This window comes from Zootoca vivipara, chromosome 4 (assembly GCF_965207765.1).
Source record: "Zootoca vivipara chromosome 4, rZooViv2.hap1.1, whole genome shotgun sequence".
Lineage (NCBI taxonomy): Eukaryota > Metazoa > Chordata > Lepidosauria > Squamata > Lacertidae > Zootoca > Zootoca vivipara.
This window is the reverse complement of record NC_142587.1, coordinates 72,888,795-72,904,599: the sequence shown is the minus strand read 5'-3', so window position 1 is coordinate 72,904,599 and position 15,805 is coordinate 72,888,795. Positions and strand designations below refer to the sequence as shown.

General features: G+C 41.6%; 1 protein-coding gene across 28 annotated transcripts in view; it reads left to right on the top strand.

Annotated features, from left to right (window-relative positions):
- Window positions 1-15,805, top strand: part of ZBTB20 (zinc finger and BTB domain containing 20) — a 520,201-nt gene that overhangs the window by 369,050 nt on the left and 135,346 nt on the right. The gene's annotated exons all lie outside the window — the stretch shown is intronic.

Sequence of the window (15,805 nt, the reverse complement as noted above, 5' to 3'; positions counted from 1 at the left end):
TTTCAGCTATCTTATCAGGCTCTTTGTTAAATGGTTCCCATGTTTAGAGCATTGACAAGGCTCAAAGTAAGATGCTTTCAAGAGCATTTCAAGCATCAATGTCTGCATCATATGTGGCTTCCTGGTCTGTGCTGTGTGAGTGTCCCATGCAGTAAGCCATTTCCAGCCACAGAGTAGATGGGAAAGGGCCAGAGAACGTGGCAGAGGCAATCCCTGTCATCGCTAACGGGTTTTTTTTGGGGGGGGGGGGTTTCAGCCACCTTTCTTTTCTGAATATCTTTGGTCGTGAACAACTTTTGATGTTTCTTTAAGGATGCTGAACTCCAACCACTAACCACTAAAAACAGCCCCTTTTTTTACATGCTCTGAAAGCATGTGACAAAGGGATGGGGTACCTGTGACCCTGGACTATAATTCCTGTCTTCCCTGCATTGGACATGCTGTTTGGGGCTGCTGGAACATGCAAAAGTCCAACAATTTCTGGAGAGCCACATGTTCTCCATCCCTGTGCTACAGCAAACTTGCTGAAGCTAAGCAGGTCTGGTGCTGACCAGCACTTGGATGGGAGACAACTGTAGAATTCAAATGTATACTACCTTGAATTCCACAAAAGGAAGGCAGAATTAGGATTGCCACTTATGTACTCCCCAAAAAGAAGATAAAGATTTGTGTAAAATCTGCATGTTCTAATTTGCATATTTAGAAATAATTACTATAGTGGGTGGTGCGGCCCCCACCATGCACCTGCACTCTGCTGCTGGCTGTGTGCACCAATGGTCGCCTCATTGAGGGCGCTCGCAATGGGCGGGGCAGGAACAGGAGCCCCCCCCCCATGAGTACCGGCCACAGATTGCTGGTACCTTATACATTGGTGACCTTGTGTCCTACCTTACAGAGAACAGACAATGTATTTGAAGGACTGACTGTATGGTTCATGTCAATAAGAAATGTAAGAATGGAGAATCAAGGTGTTGAAGTTGTCCATCAATGGTTACTACCTGGGCAGCGGAATGATCAGTCACATAGTCTTCCCCACTGTGGTGGGATTTTTCGTGTTTCTATTTCAATTACAGTCATCTTTTCTAAATCTGCATCAATACTGGTACATTGGTATGTAAATTTTATGCTAATCTGTGTCCTCTTTTTGGTAATACATAAGTTGCTACCCTACTGTGTATGAAGCATTAGCATACCAGCATGCCATATCCTGGGCCATGGTTCTCTGGCATGCTAATGCTGCATGCATAGGTTCCAGCTTCTTGATTTAAATAGATATTGGGCATGTCACAAAATATTTTTGTTGCATGTCCAGCATCATATTTAAACCAATCTGGATCTTCTATCACTTCATTCTCTATAATTTTCCTCCTTAAACATGTAAATATAGCATGAAAACATATCCTAGGTAGGTTTTCCATCATGCAGTTATAGAATTATAGAACTGATATAGCTTCACAATGCATATCATTTTGAAGATCGTGAGCAAAGTGAGCAGTACTTAAAAAAAAAACCCAACAAACTTTGTACTATATATATTGAGATGGCAGTTGCTATTTGAAAATGCTAATTTATTTATTTATTATTTTTTTAAAAAGCTTTCAAACATGGCAGAACCGCTGCTATTACTTCTCTTTCATGACTATATATATGTCATACCTGACATTTTAAAACACAGCTATTTCTTAATTAGCTGAGCATGCTTAAGGAAGGAAAAAAAGATTATGGAAAACTTAACAGCTGGAAACAATTCCACATAGCTGGATGATTTAAAAACAACTGAATTAATTTTATTGTAAAAGTTTCCCCCAAAATGTCATTCCAGGATTGAAAGAAGACAAAAGAAACTTGTTGGTAGCATAAGGCAACTCTTTTTAAGCAGCTTAAGTAACTGCAATACTTCTGTTTCCAAATTTGTAAAATAGGAAGAATAATGAATCAGTTCAGAAATATTACATCACCACAATAATACCATTATTATCTCCATGCAGACCCACATATTGGTTCTGCATCCATGCAGAGCAGCATTCAGAGCAGCATTCTGGAGTTGCTGGCAATGAAACATAAGCAGCGCTCAAGGGCATGGTGCACACCTTCTAAGTTCTCTTCTGATGGCTGTAGCAGTAGGTTTGTTCAGAATTTTTGCTGTGGTGGTCACAACTCTTTGATTTCTTACCTTGTTGCTTCATTTCTCTATCTGCTAGTATTTCCCTTTTCGTATTGTGTTTTTATTTCTCTCTTGGAAGTCTTCCTCCAACCGTTGGTGTGCCTATGGCACAGTGTGTGATCTTTAGTCTCTGCTCTGATTTTATAGGTTAACTCTCTCCAAGATCTCTGACTGTTGTCTGGTGCACTTAGGTCAGGGGCAATGGTTAGAGATGTAGCAGTGTTAGACATTACAGATGTAAAGGCAGAGAGAATATTTTATGTATTTGTCTGTCTGTCTTACTGGCATACATGTATTCTGCCCTTTTCTTTAAAAACTCCCTAGGGCAACTCATATATTAAAACAATAATAAAACAAATAAATCATTATTAAAAACTGCAGAAAGCAATGTAGCATGGCAGAGTGATAAAACCCAGCAGAACAATAAAACAATCAATTAAAACCCAGCTTCAGTGACATTTAGTTGCCTGGGCAACTAAATAGACTCTTCCCATGCAAAAAAAGAGAGATAGCAACTCATTATGGTGCCAGATAAGAGGAGAGCATTCCATGAATAAGATGCCACTACTAAGAAGACCCTATCCCTGGCCATCACCCACCTAACTTCAGAAGGTAGGGAGGCTCAGATAAGTCTTTATTATTATGAATGTGGACTCATGTGCTAGAAGGCCAGATAAGATACCTGGCTCCCCAGCCATTTGGTCTGTAAAGATGAATTGGATTGAGTCTGTAAGTAGATTAGCAGCCAGTTTAGTTGTTATTGCTGTAACTGGTCCCACTTATTAACCTGCAACGATATTTTGTACTAACAAAAGTTTCCAAACTGACTTTAGGGTCAACCCCATCTACAGCATATTGCAATAGTCTAGTCTGGAAGTGACTGAGGTGTGGATAATTGTGCCCTACAATCTTTGTCCAGGAAGGGTTGTATCTGGCGCACCAGCCTTAGAAGGTGGAAGATGCTGACTGCTGCGGATGTAATGTGTTCTCGGGTGACTATGTTGCATCTATCAGCATCCACAGACTTCAAAGCTAGGCCTTTTTTCAGGAAGCGCAATATCCTTACAAGCAGGATTAACACACACACACTCCCAATCAGATGAACCATGTGCCAATGAAACCTCTGTCTGGTCTGGATTGATCTTCAGTTTATTATCACTCATTTAGTCCATTACTGACCCCAGACACTGATTAAGCATCTCCACTGCCTCACCTGCATCTAATGAAAAGGAGAAGTAGTTGGGTGTCATCAATGTACTTATGGCACTTCAGTCTCCCAGCAACACCTAGTATTAACCATCAAAGCAGGAGACAAACCACTGCAGTAAATTGCTCCCAATTCTGAAACCGGAAAGCCTGTTCAGAAGAATACCATAGACAATGGCATGGGGGGAAAGCTGGGGAATTAGCAAACTTGCTCTTCCCCTATCCCTCTCCTAGTATATGTCATCCATTAGAAAGAACAAGCCAATTTCTGTTCCAAAACAGAGACTGGAGTTAGATTGAAATGGATTCAGATAATCCATTTCTTCAAGAATGTGTGGAGTTGCATGGCAACTAACTGAAACCTTCATTTCAACAAGCCTATCCGGGCACATAAATTGCAATCCTAACCATGTATACTCAAATTCAGTGGCGCTTAGTACCAGGTAGGTGGAGTTAGGATTGCAGCCTATGTTTTTAACTTTTTTATTTTACCTGGGTATTTGGATAATTATCTTATATTGTTCTATATACCTCTGGGGCGCAAGCCTGGGCAGTGTTTTATATACGCCACTTAGATATTGTTCTATGTGGTTTATACACTATTCTAAATAAATAAACAGCTTGAGCATGTTGCCCAAGATGAAAGTATCTGTGGTCAGATGAGCAATATTTGAGTTTCTTTAGGGGTCTCATAGCTGTCTCCTCCAGGGAGGTTGTGGTCACTCCCTTCCATAAGGAGGCAAGTACATCCTGGACTTAGATTGTCATTGTTGTTGTTTAGTCGTTTAGTCGTGTCCGACTCTTCGTGATCCCATGGACCAGAGCATGCCAGGCACTCCTGCCTTCCACTGCTTCCTGCAGTTTGGTCAGACTCACGTTGGTAGCTTCGAGAACACTGTGCAACCATCTCGTCCTCTGTCGTCCCCTTCTCCTTGTGCCCTCAATCTTTCCCAGCATCAGGGTCTTTTCCAGGGAGTCTTCTCTTCTCATGAGGTGGCCAAAGTATTGGAGCCTCAGCTTCACGATCTGTCCTTCCAGTGAGCACTCAGGGCTGATTTCCTTACCTTCCTGCTAAATGCTGGCTACTTTCTTAGCCAGGAAAGGTAGGAATTGAGCAGACAAGTAGTTGGCCACACTGCAAGGATGTGTTGTCCTGTCCCTGACCTCAGGCCACAGGAACTGAAGTTCATCTGTAGCATGAAGTTGAAGGCTGACATGAGTAACTTTATTTTTTAAGTGCTTATTTGTGGGTTATTTGCCACACACAGACAACCAAGTTGTAGGAGACTTGCTTAAGGCCACCTCACAGGTAGTAACTTGTTAAATGGATACATCTAGCCAGTTTTATTTATATCCAGTTCTAGGATAGGAAAAAAATGAACCGGTAACTTCTTGTTTCACAGCTAGGTGTCTTAGCCACTATATTTTATAAGCCTTCAATACATTATATTTGTACAAAATAGCCTGCACACTATAGTATACAGATCTGCTTCCAGTATGTACAGTAAAGCCTGCTTCATTTTTATTTACTAAAATAAGAACTGACTGCAGCTGTTCACACTTGTCAAATCTGTAGAGCCATCAGCTGTATAGGAGGGACTGGGCATTCATTTTGATTTCTGAATGATCAAAAAGGCGTATAATACACTTTCATATTGATGGATGGGTATGCAGTATTACTATTCAGAAGTGAAAAACATTTGGAAAAAAAATCTATTGACTCAAATGTTATATAAACCAGGAGGCCTATAAAGCTCTATTTTTATCTCATTATCTTATGTATTTGCTTTTTATTCTAGACTCAGACTTCAATAATTAAAGTCTAAATGTGGAAATAGGTCATTGTTGATTGTCAGGTCAGTAATGGTGCTAAGTCATGTCTCATAAAGTTAGAGATCTTGGAGCATCCTGCACAGTAGCAGAAGAAGTGAGGTGTCTCCTCTCTATTTTAAGATATCCATGATGGAGAGGGGGAAATCTGTTGTTTCTTTGCTCAGTATCAGGTATAGGGAACCTGTGGCCCTTCAGATCTTGCTGGACTACAAATGCCAGCATCACTGGTCATTGGTCATGCTGGCTGGCTGTGTTGCTAACTGGATCACAGCATCTGGAGGGCCACATCTTCAGTAGCAGTCAGGTCCAGAGTCACCTGCTCGTGTAGGTGTTTGTGTGTGTGTAAGGGAAAGTGCATTTATCTGACTCTTTTGTGTATATGAGAATGTGTTTACCTGTATGTTTCTCACCAGCTATATGTGTGTTCATCTTGCCTGGTGTGTATACACATACCTGTTTCTTGTGTCATTCTGTCACTGCAGGTCTCCTGCCCATGACTCTTAAAAGCCTGGCTCTAGCCTTGCATAGCCCCTTTAAGCAGCTGCTTTAGTTCAGATGAAGTTTGGAGTTGAGAGTTTTTCCCCAGATCACAACTAGTTAAGGCAGCAGTTGGTTTCATTTATTGTGGCGCACCTTTGTTACAGTTACAGGTAGGTAGCCGTGTTGGTCTGAGTCGAAGCAAAATAAAAAAATTCCTTCAGTAGCACCTTAAAGACCAACTAAGTTTATATTTTGGTATGAGCTTTGGTATGGCACTTCTGTTTCTAGTGTATTTGAAGAAGTGTGCATGCACACGAAAGCTCATACCAAAATATAACCTTTGTTACAGGTAGCCTTTGGTTCACTAAGTTTTAACTTTTACCTGCCTATGAGTAACACTCTTCCATGAGCCTGGACTACTGCTATCTTGACACCATGCCTTTTTGTGATAAGTCTTTTAGAATCATAGAGTTGGAAGAGACCACAAGGGCCATCCAGTCCAACCCCCTGCCAAGCAGGAAACACCATCAAAGCATTCTTGCCATATGCCTGTCAAGCCTCTGCTTAAAGACCTCCAAAGAAGGAGACTCCACCACACTCCTTGGTAGGAAATTCCACTGCCGAACAGCTCTTACTGTCAGGAAGTTCTTCCTAATGTTTAGGTGGAATCTTCTTTCTTGTAGTTTGAATCCATTGCTCCATGTCCGCTTCTCTGGAGCAGCAGAAAACAACCTTTCTCCCTCCTCTATATGACATCCTTTTATATATTTGAACATGGCTATCATATCACCCCTTAACCTTCTCTTCTCCAGGCTAAATATACCCAGCTCCCTAAGCCGTTCCTCATAAGGCATCATTTCCAGGCCTTTGACTATTTTGGTTGCCTTCTTCTGGACACATTCCAGCTTGTCAGTATCCTTCTTGAACTGTGGTGCCCAGAACTGGACACAGTACTCCAGGTGAGGTCTGACCAGAGCAGAATACAGTGGTATTATTACTTCCCTAGATCTAGATGCTATACTCCTATTGATGCAGCCCAGAATTGCATTGGCTTTTTTAGCTGCTGCATCACACTGCTGACTCATGTCACGTTTGTGGTCTACCAAGACTCCTAGATCCTTTTCACATGTACTGCTCTCAAGCCAGGTGTCACCCATCCTGTATTTGTGCCTTTCATTTTTATTTATTTTTTGCCCAAGTGTAGTACTTTACATTTCTCCTTGTTAAAATTCATCTTGTTTGCTTTGGCCCAGTTGTCTAATCTATTAAGGTCATTTTGAAGTGTGATCCTGTCCTCTGGGGTATTAGCCACCTCTCCCAATTTGGTGTCATCTGCAAACTTGCTCAGGATGCCATGAAGCCCATCACCCAAGTCATTGATAAAGATGTTGAATAAGACTGGGCCCAAGACAGAACCCTGTGGCACCCCACTAGTCACTACTCTCCAGGATGAGGAGGAGCCACTGATGAGCACCCTTTGGGTTTGGTCAGTCAGCCAGTTACAAATCCACTGAATGGTAGCATTGTCTAGCCCGCATTTTACCAGCTTCTTTTCAAGAATATCATGGGGCACCTTGTCAAAGGCCTCACTGAAATCAAGATAGGCTACATCCACAGCGTTCCCTTCATCTACCAGGCTTGTAATTCTGTCAAAAAATGAGACCAGATTAGTCTGACATGACTTATTTTTCAGAAACCCATGCTGACTTTTAGTGACTCAGTGTTTCTTTCTAGGTGCTCACAGACCGTTTGCTTAATGATCTGCTCTAGAATCTTTCCTGGTATTGATGTCAGGCTGACTGGGTGGTTTTTGTGTCGGCTTTTGTTTCACCGGGACTTATCTCTTGCCTGCCAGTGATTTGTCCCAGTGTGGGATCCCTGGCTACCTTTGAACCTGAATTCTCCTATGGAGGTCAGCCATAGATTGAATAAGACAGATGGTACGGAGGTGGAAACAGTGCTATTAGACCAAGTAGCCATCCTGCCTGACAGTGAATGAAAGTATGCCATTCATTTCAGTGGCAGCTGAGGGGAAAGAAAATAATTAACCTTTAACCAAGCTGCAAGTTCGTTTCCATAATGTACCTGAGTCTTCTGTTGCTGGCTCCCCTACTTACTGCCTCATTTATTTTTATCACACAGCACTAAGGCCACCCCCCCCCCCAAGATTTTCTGCACCTGCTAAATCTAAGCATTGGTCCTTGTTTCTGGTAACTTTGTGGCACTTGATGTTAAAGAAGAAAGACTCCCTATATAGTGGCATTTCCAGACGCACTGAAACAACTATCACTTGAGATTTGGCCACATAAACCAGCTTCTGAAAGAATGCAATGAATTTCCCTGATCATAGAATTGTAGGTGATAAGGATGCTCAAGTAAAATCCATATTTGTGATGGATTGATCTATTTTGCAGGGTGCTCAGCACCTCTTTGAATCCTAGCAGTCTCAGCAGATCAGACCAAGTTTCAGAACCCAGAACCCAAACTTTCTGACAGCAAGAACTGTTCAACAGTGGAACAGTCTCCCACATGAGGTTGTGAGCTCTCCTTCCTTGGAGGTTTTTAAGCAGATGTTGGATGGCCATCCATCGTGGATGCTTTAGCTGAGATTCCTGCATTGCAGGGGGCTGGACTAGATGACCCTTAGGGTCCCTTCCAACTATGATTCTATGTATGAATATACTTTTCCAAAAAGCCCCTACAGGGCTGTGTTTCTTTTGTTGCTCTTTACAGCTAAAAGATACAAATGAAAGGCTTGTAATATTCCAAGATGAGAATTCACCAATTTCTGTCCTTCAGTGGGTAATAATTGTAACTATTATTTGGTTCCCTTTTCACACTTTTTAAATGCAAGGAACGTAAACTTTACAAATGTGAATCAATTAAGCATGAAAGTTAACTGCATGTAATATGCAACACTTAATCTTTCTTTCTTTATTTTCTTTTTCTTTTGAGTTGCTGCAGTTCTGGTTAAATGACCTGCAAGTCTGATCCTAAAATTAGCTACACCAACTTGTGATAAGTGTCTACATTAGTGCAACAATACAAAACAGTGCAGTGCAGGAACTCACTCACTTTTTTATTTAATATTCCACCCTTCATCCAAGGATCGTGGGACAGTTTACAATATAAAAACACAAAAATGCACAAAAACACAAACATAAATAATAACCCTCTATAGATGGGTAAAAATAGCGTAATTTTTCCTCATGGTATCAAAAGAAGGAAAGTCTATTCTTGCTGCTCCTTCTAAAGCAAAAAGGAATGTGACATTGGGGGGGGGAGTAATAATGGGTTGAAATGCTTAGTTGAAGGGAGGAGGGGGGCACTAGAACCTCATTACATCTGGGACCTTAGGATGAATTATAAGGCAACAACCTCTTCATGGATCAATGCCTTGTCGTGGCGAAGGGGCTTGAATAACTCAGAGAAGCTATGAGCTATGCCATGCTAAAGCATGGCATAGGAATGGCATAGGGATTGGAATAGGGATTGGAATGGCATAGGGATTGGCATGGCATAGGAATGGCATAGGGATTGGAATGCTAAAGTAGGGAATCAAGAGATAAAAGGAACAACTGGCAAGTTTGGCCTTGGAGTTCAAAATGAAGCAGGGCAAAGGCTAATAGAGTTCTGTCAAGAGAACAAGCTGGTCATCACAAACACTCTCTTCCAACAACACAAGAGACGACTCTACACATGGATATCACCAAATGGGCAGCATCGAAATCAGATTGATTATATTCTCTGCAGCCAAAGATGGAGAAGCTCTATACAATCAGCAAAAACAAGACCTGGAGCTGACTGTAACTCAGATCATCAGCTTCTTATAGCAAAATTCCAGCTTAAACTGAAGAAAGTAGGAAAAACCACTGGGCCAGTAAGATACAATCTGAATCAAATCCCTTATGAATACACAGTGGAAGTGAGGAACAGGTTTAAGGATTTAGATTTGGTGGACAGAGTGCCTGAAGAACTATGGATGGAGGCTCGTAACATTATACAGGAGGCAGCAACGAAAACCATCCCAAGGAAAAGGAAATGCAAGAAAGCAAAATGGCTGTCCAACGAGGCCTTACAAATAGCGGAGGAGAGGAGGCAAGCAAAATGCAACGGAGATAGGGAAAGATACAGGAAACTGAATGCAGATTTCCAAAAAACAGCAAGGAGAGACAAGAGGGTCTTCTTAAATGAGCAATGCAAAGAAATAGAGGAAAACAATAGAATGGGGAAAACCAGAGATCTGTTCAAGAAAATTGGAGATATGAAAGGAACATTTCGTACAAAGATTACCATAATCAAGGACAAAAGTGGTAAGGACCTAACAGAAGCAGAAGACATCAAGAAGAGGTGGCAAGAATACACAGAGGAATTATACCAGAAAGACATGGAGGTTTCGTACACCTCAGGTAGTGTGGTTGCTGACCTTGAGCCAGACATCTTGGAGAGTGAAGTCAAATGGGCCTTAGAAAGCACTGCTAATAACAAGGCCAGTGGAAGTGATGATATTCCAGCTGAACTATTTAAAATTTTAAAAGATGATGCTGTTAAGGTGCTACACCCAATATGCCAGCAAGTTTGGAAAACTCAGCAATGGCCAGAGGATTGGAGAAGATCAGTCTACATCCCAATTCCAAAGAAGGGCAGTGCCAAAGAATGCTCCAACTACCGCACAATTGCGCTCATTTCACACGCTAGTAAGGTTATGCTTAAAATTCTACAAGGCAGGCTTAGGCAGTATGTGGACCGAGAACTCCCAGAAGTGCAAGCTGGATTTCAAAAGGGCAGAGGAACCAGAGACCAAATAGCAAACATGCGCTGGATTATGGAGAAAGCTAGAGAGTTCCAGAAAAACGTCTACTTCTGCTTCATTGACTATGCAAAAGCCTTTGACTGTGTCGACCACAGCAAACTATGGCAAGTTCTTAAAGAAATGGGAGTGCCTGATCACCTCATCTGTCTCCTGAGAAATCTCTATGTGGGACAAGAAGCTACAGTTAGAACTGGATATGGAACAACTGAGTGGTTCAAAATTGGGAAAGGAGTACGACAAGGTTGTATATTGTCTCCCTGCTTATTTAACTTATATGCAGAATTCATCATGCGAAAGGCTGGACTAGATGAATCCCAAGCCGGAATTAAGATTGCCGGAAGAAATATCAACAACCTCAGATATGCAGATGACACAACCTTGATGGCAGAAAGCGAGGAGGAATTAAAGAACCTTTTAATGAGGGTGAAAGAGGAGAGCGCAAATTATGGTCTGAAGCTCAACATCAAAAAAACCAAGATCATGGCCACTGGTCCCATCACCTCCTGGCAAATAGAAGGGGAAGAAATGGAGGCAGTGAGAGATTTTACCTTCTTGGGCTCCTTGATCACTGCAGATGGTGACAGCAGTCACGAAATTAAAAGACGCCTGCTTCTTGGGAGAAAAGCAATGACAAACCTAGACAGCATCATAAAAAGCAGAGACATCACCTTGCCGACAAAGGTCCGTATAGTTAAAGCTATGGTTTTCCCAGTAGTGATGTATGGAAGTGAGAGCTGGACCATAAAGAAGGCTGATCGCCGAAGAATTGATGCTTTTGAATTATGGTGCTGGAGGAGACTCTTGAGAGTCCCATGGACTGCTAGAAGATCAAACCTATGCATTCTTAAGGAAATCAGCCCTGAGTGCTCCCTGGAAGGACAGATCGTGAAGCTGAGGCTCCAATACTTTGGCCACCTCATGAGAAGAGAAGAATCCTTGGAAAAGACCCTGATGTTGGGAAAGATTGAGGGCACTAGGAGAAGGGGACGCCAGAGGACAAGATGGTTGGACAGTGTTCTCGAAGCTACCAACATGAGTTTGACCAAACTGCGGGAGGCAGTGGAAGACAGGAGTGCCTGGCGTGCTATGGTCCATGGGGTCACGAAGAGTCGGACACGACTAAACGACTAAACAACAACATAAGGCAACAAACAAAAATCTACAGGGTTGTGTTTTTTTTAGTATGCCCCACATGCAGTTTGAGAAGGCGCAAACCTGTCTGTAGATCTGCCACAAAACCATTAAAAAGAATTAACACAAACAGAAATTCAGTGTCACACTCTCTTCTGATCATTACATCCATGCAACCATTTCTCCCTTCCAGACAGAATCACATCCCCACCCCACCCCACTGCTGTTCTGCAAGTTCTTCCAACCCCACAGAGCCAATTGGGGGAGGTATGGGAGGAGGAGAGGGGAGAAGAGTGTTGTGTTAGTGGGGGCCACTAAGCTATCTTCTACCAGTGTGCCAGATTAGCTGGGTCTGGCCCTCTGTGTTTAGGTGCTGAATTAAGGCACCATGTTAGGGCAATTTTAACACCAAATATAAAATGTGAAACTGGCCAATTCCTGCCTTCAGTGGAGATCATTGTAGTGTTAACTCTCCACTGTAATATGTGCTATAGAAGAATTTTGGGAAGGGCCATAGCTCAATGAGAGCATCTTTTTTTGATTGTCCCAAATTCAGACCCTGTGATTTCCAGGTAAGGCTGGGAAAGACTCCCTATCTTTAGATGTGATGCGACAACCAATAAATAATTTTCTATCAGAGTAGGTATAGAGACTGCTACTCCATTTATTACCTCATGCCTCCCACAGCACCCAGTTTCCAGACTTAGGCATTCTTCCTGTTGAAATTTAAGCAACAAAGTTAAAGAAAGAGCTGAAGCTGTCAGAAAAGCGACACATTATTCCACTTTAGCATCCTGCACTCTGACTCACAGCCACGGGGCCCACTATTTATGAGACACATGGAGCCAAACTATAATAATAATAATAATAATAATAATAATAATAATAATAATAATAATAATAATTAATTAATAATTTATTATTTATACCCCGCCCATCTGGCTGGGTTTCCCCCACCACTCTGGGTGGCTTCCAACAGAAAATAAAACACAGTAATCTATTAAACATTAAAAGCTTCCCTGAACAGGGCTGCCTTCAGATGTCTTCTAAAAGTCTGGTAGTTGTTTTCCTCTTTGACATCTGTTCCACAGGGCGGGTGCCACCACCGAGAAGGCCCTCTGCCTAGTTCCCTGCAACTTGGCTTCTCACAACAAGGGAACTGCCAGAAGGCCCTCGGTGCTAGACCTCAGCAGAATGATGCCCAGAATGATGCCCATTAGCTTTCTTTAATTTATAACAGGTTCAAGGAACCATTTTTTATTGGGACTGGAGCATATAGGAGGAGGAGATTTAACTCTTTCACCCCAACCAAAATCTCATTCAAAATGACCCCACACTATTAGCCCCAAAGCCAGCACGCATCCATGTTAATAGTAGTGTGGGGTTGATTCTTGTCAGGGTCATGGTGAGGAGGAAAAGTTCAAAGCTTCCCTCCCCATACCTTGCTTTCCTGATGAAAATTGTTTCTGCTATTAATGTGGGTTTTTTGTTTTTGGGTGTGGGGAAGAAATTTCTAATGATGCATCTAGTTTGGCCTACATAGACATAAACTTCAAATGGTACAGATAAACTTGGTTTGTTTGTTCAGAGTGCTTCATATCAGAGAGGTTAAGGTGAGAGCAAATATTAGCCATTTCTTGCAGATTTGTACCCCGCGATATCACAAAATAACACGTCAGCTTTCAGGTTATATATTAAAATGACACATATGTACTTGCCAGAAACAAATGATTTAGTAAAATATACAGCATGTGTACCTTTAACCTAACATTCTTTACAGGTGCAACTTCCAGAGGAATTGCTGTGTTGGTCTGCTGCAACAAATGAGAGAGTTTAGCATTTTAAAGACTATGTCACAATAAATTGAGTGGCCTGGTCTTTAAGATGCCACAATACTCTCTCTTACAGAGTTCATGAAAGCACAGTTAAGTAAGAAATACAAACTGTAATCTTCAATAAAAGTCAGGAGAATACTTTCTTTGCACCAATTTCTTTACATATTCACCCAAAGATGGAGTGGAAATGTCTTAAAATCTTTATGTCGCTGAAATATTAGTTTTATTTTGAGGGAAATAAACCTTTCATTAGTCTTTCCCAAATATATACAGTCATGACCTAAGGATGGCTTTGTGGATATAGATATAGATATAGATAGTGTGTGTGTGTGTGTGTGTGTGTGTGTGTGTGTGTGTGTGTGTGTGTGTTTATATATCAGTAGCTTCTATAAGAATAGCTAAAATAACCTTTCTTTAGCAAACAATATTCCCAGCTAAAGTAAACTTTGACTACACAGACAATAGGATCTTTTGTGCTGATGGAAACTCCAGCTTCAGCAGCCAGTAGGTCTTATTGGACTGGCTTGCATTGGCCTTTTAGGTCAAAGTCAGGGCATCCAAGTCAAGAGATCACAAGTCTTTAATATCAAAGAGAATATGAATAAATGACAAAAGTATATAAAACCACTTCCAACTTCACATAAGCCTTTGGCACCAGGGAAAATGACTGAAATAGCTTGCAAAGTGAATTGTTTCTCCCGTCGAATCATTTGACTCTTCGAGATTCAGATCAGAAAGTGAAGATCTTTAGCTCTTTGCTATGATTTAAGTAAAACTGTGATATGGTAGTTAAAGCTCTAGGGGCCGGGCCTGGAGATAGTGTTAAATGCAGCCCAAATGCTCCTGAAAATGAGTTGTATAGTAGCCTATGAGTTGGTCTGCAATGGCCTCAGGAAATCCCTCTGGCTATGCTGCTCTTTTTTATTAGCTACATGTCTCAGGCCCAAAGGGGAACCTTGTATCACCTTCCTGACCAGAATTGATCATACATTATGCCTGAGATATGATACTTTATCATCTCCTTATTTTCAAGCAATTATATCTCTGCCCTTCCTCCTGTAGGAAACATGGCATCATTCTTGCTTGAAAAATACATTGCATGGCACTTCTTATCTTCCTCCAGAATGGCTGTGAGTTTTCACTGCTATTTTTCCCCTAACCTCAGCTTGTTGCAACATGCAAACCAGGATAAACTGATTAAGTCTTATCCATGGTTTGTAAAAAATAGATTCTAGTAAACCAAAATTGAGATTCACCCCAGTTCAGGTATTTTGGACGAAACTACAAGCTGTGGTTAAATTGTAGTTTAAGTTTGCTCCTTGCAAATCCAAGGCAAATCCAAGGCTCACACAAGCTCATCATCATACCACTATACTATGGTTTAGCATTATGTGCAAATGCAGCCATTGTCTTAGTGAGCAAAGATAAGTTGGAAGGTTAGAAAAGGAAAGGGAATAATGGATGATTAATGTTTTCTTTCTCCGTTCTTCTACATAATGTCTGAAGCAGAATTTCTGTGCAAACCTTTCTGTCGTATGCTGAGGTGACCCTGATGCAAGGACAGTTTGCATGTCCTACTATTTGAAGAGACATACAAACTCTGCTTTAGGAATTACAAAGAAGCAGAAAACAGAAAGCAAATGTTACTACACTTTCTTTCAGCCCTGCATTCTGTAACGTCTGAAACAGATCTGAGGCTTTTATTAGTCTTCTATAACTAAAATGCCAAGTGTATTTGACAGGCAGGGTAGTCTTAGTGGGAGAAGACCATTGCCAGTCTTCTTATGAGGTCAGACTTCTCCCCCTGCAACACTCATATCAAATAAGGCCCCTCCGTCCCTATTCCTGCTCAGTTTGGCACAGAACAGGAATGTAGAAAAAGGGAGAGTCAATGGGATGAAAGAGAAATGTGAGCAAGTCAGAATATGTCCCATAGGACTTGGAGACATGCTTCAACTTTTGTGGGGTGAAGGGGCCATCACATTGAAACCAACGTATTGTTGCCCACCACCCAAATGTCTGAGTGGTACGAGATTCCAGAGGTTCTACTGTTTGTGTTTCCTTTGGAAATGAGGCACAGCATAGTCTGTGATGCCTTTATGATAAATGGTGTATTTACACACATACATATATAACATGAACCTATGATGGAGCATTAGCACCCCAAAAGTGTCCTGTTTCTCCCATAGCTGTAGCCTTGGATTCAAACAGAAATCAAACATTGCTCTCAAACATTGCTCTGACTTTCTCTCCAGTTTGCTTCTGGAGGGAGAGATCCCATCCAGAGCCCCCTTCCTTTCCTTTCCTATAATGGCTACCACCTCAACACAGGAAGCTAGCCTG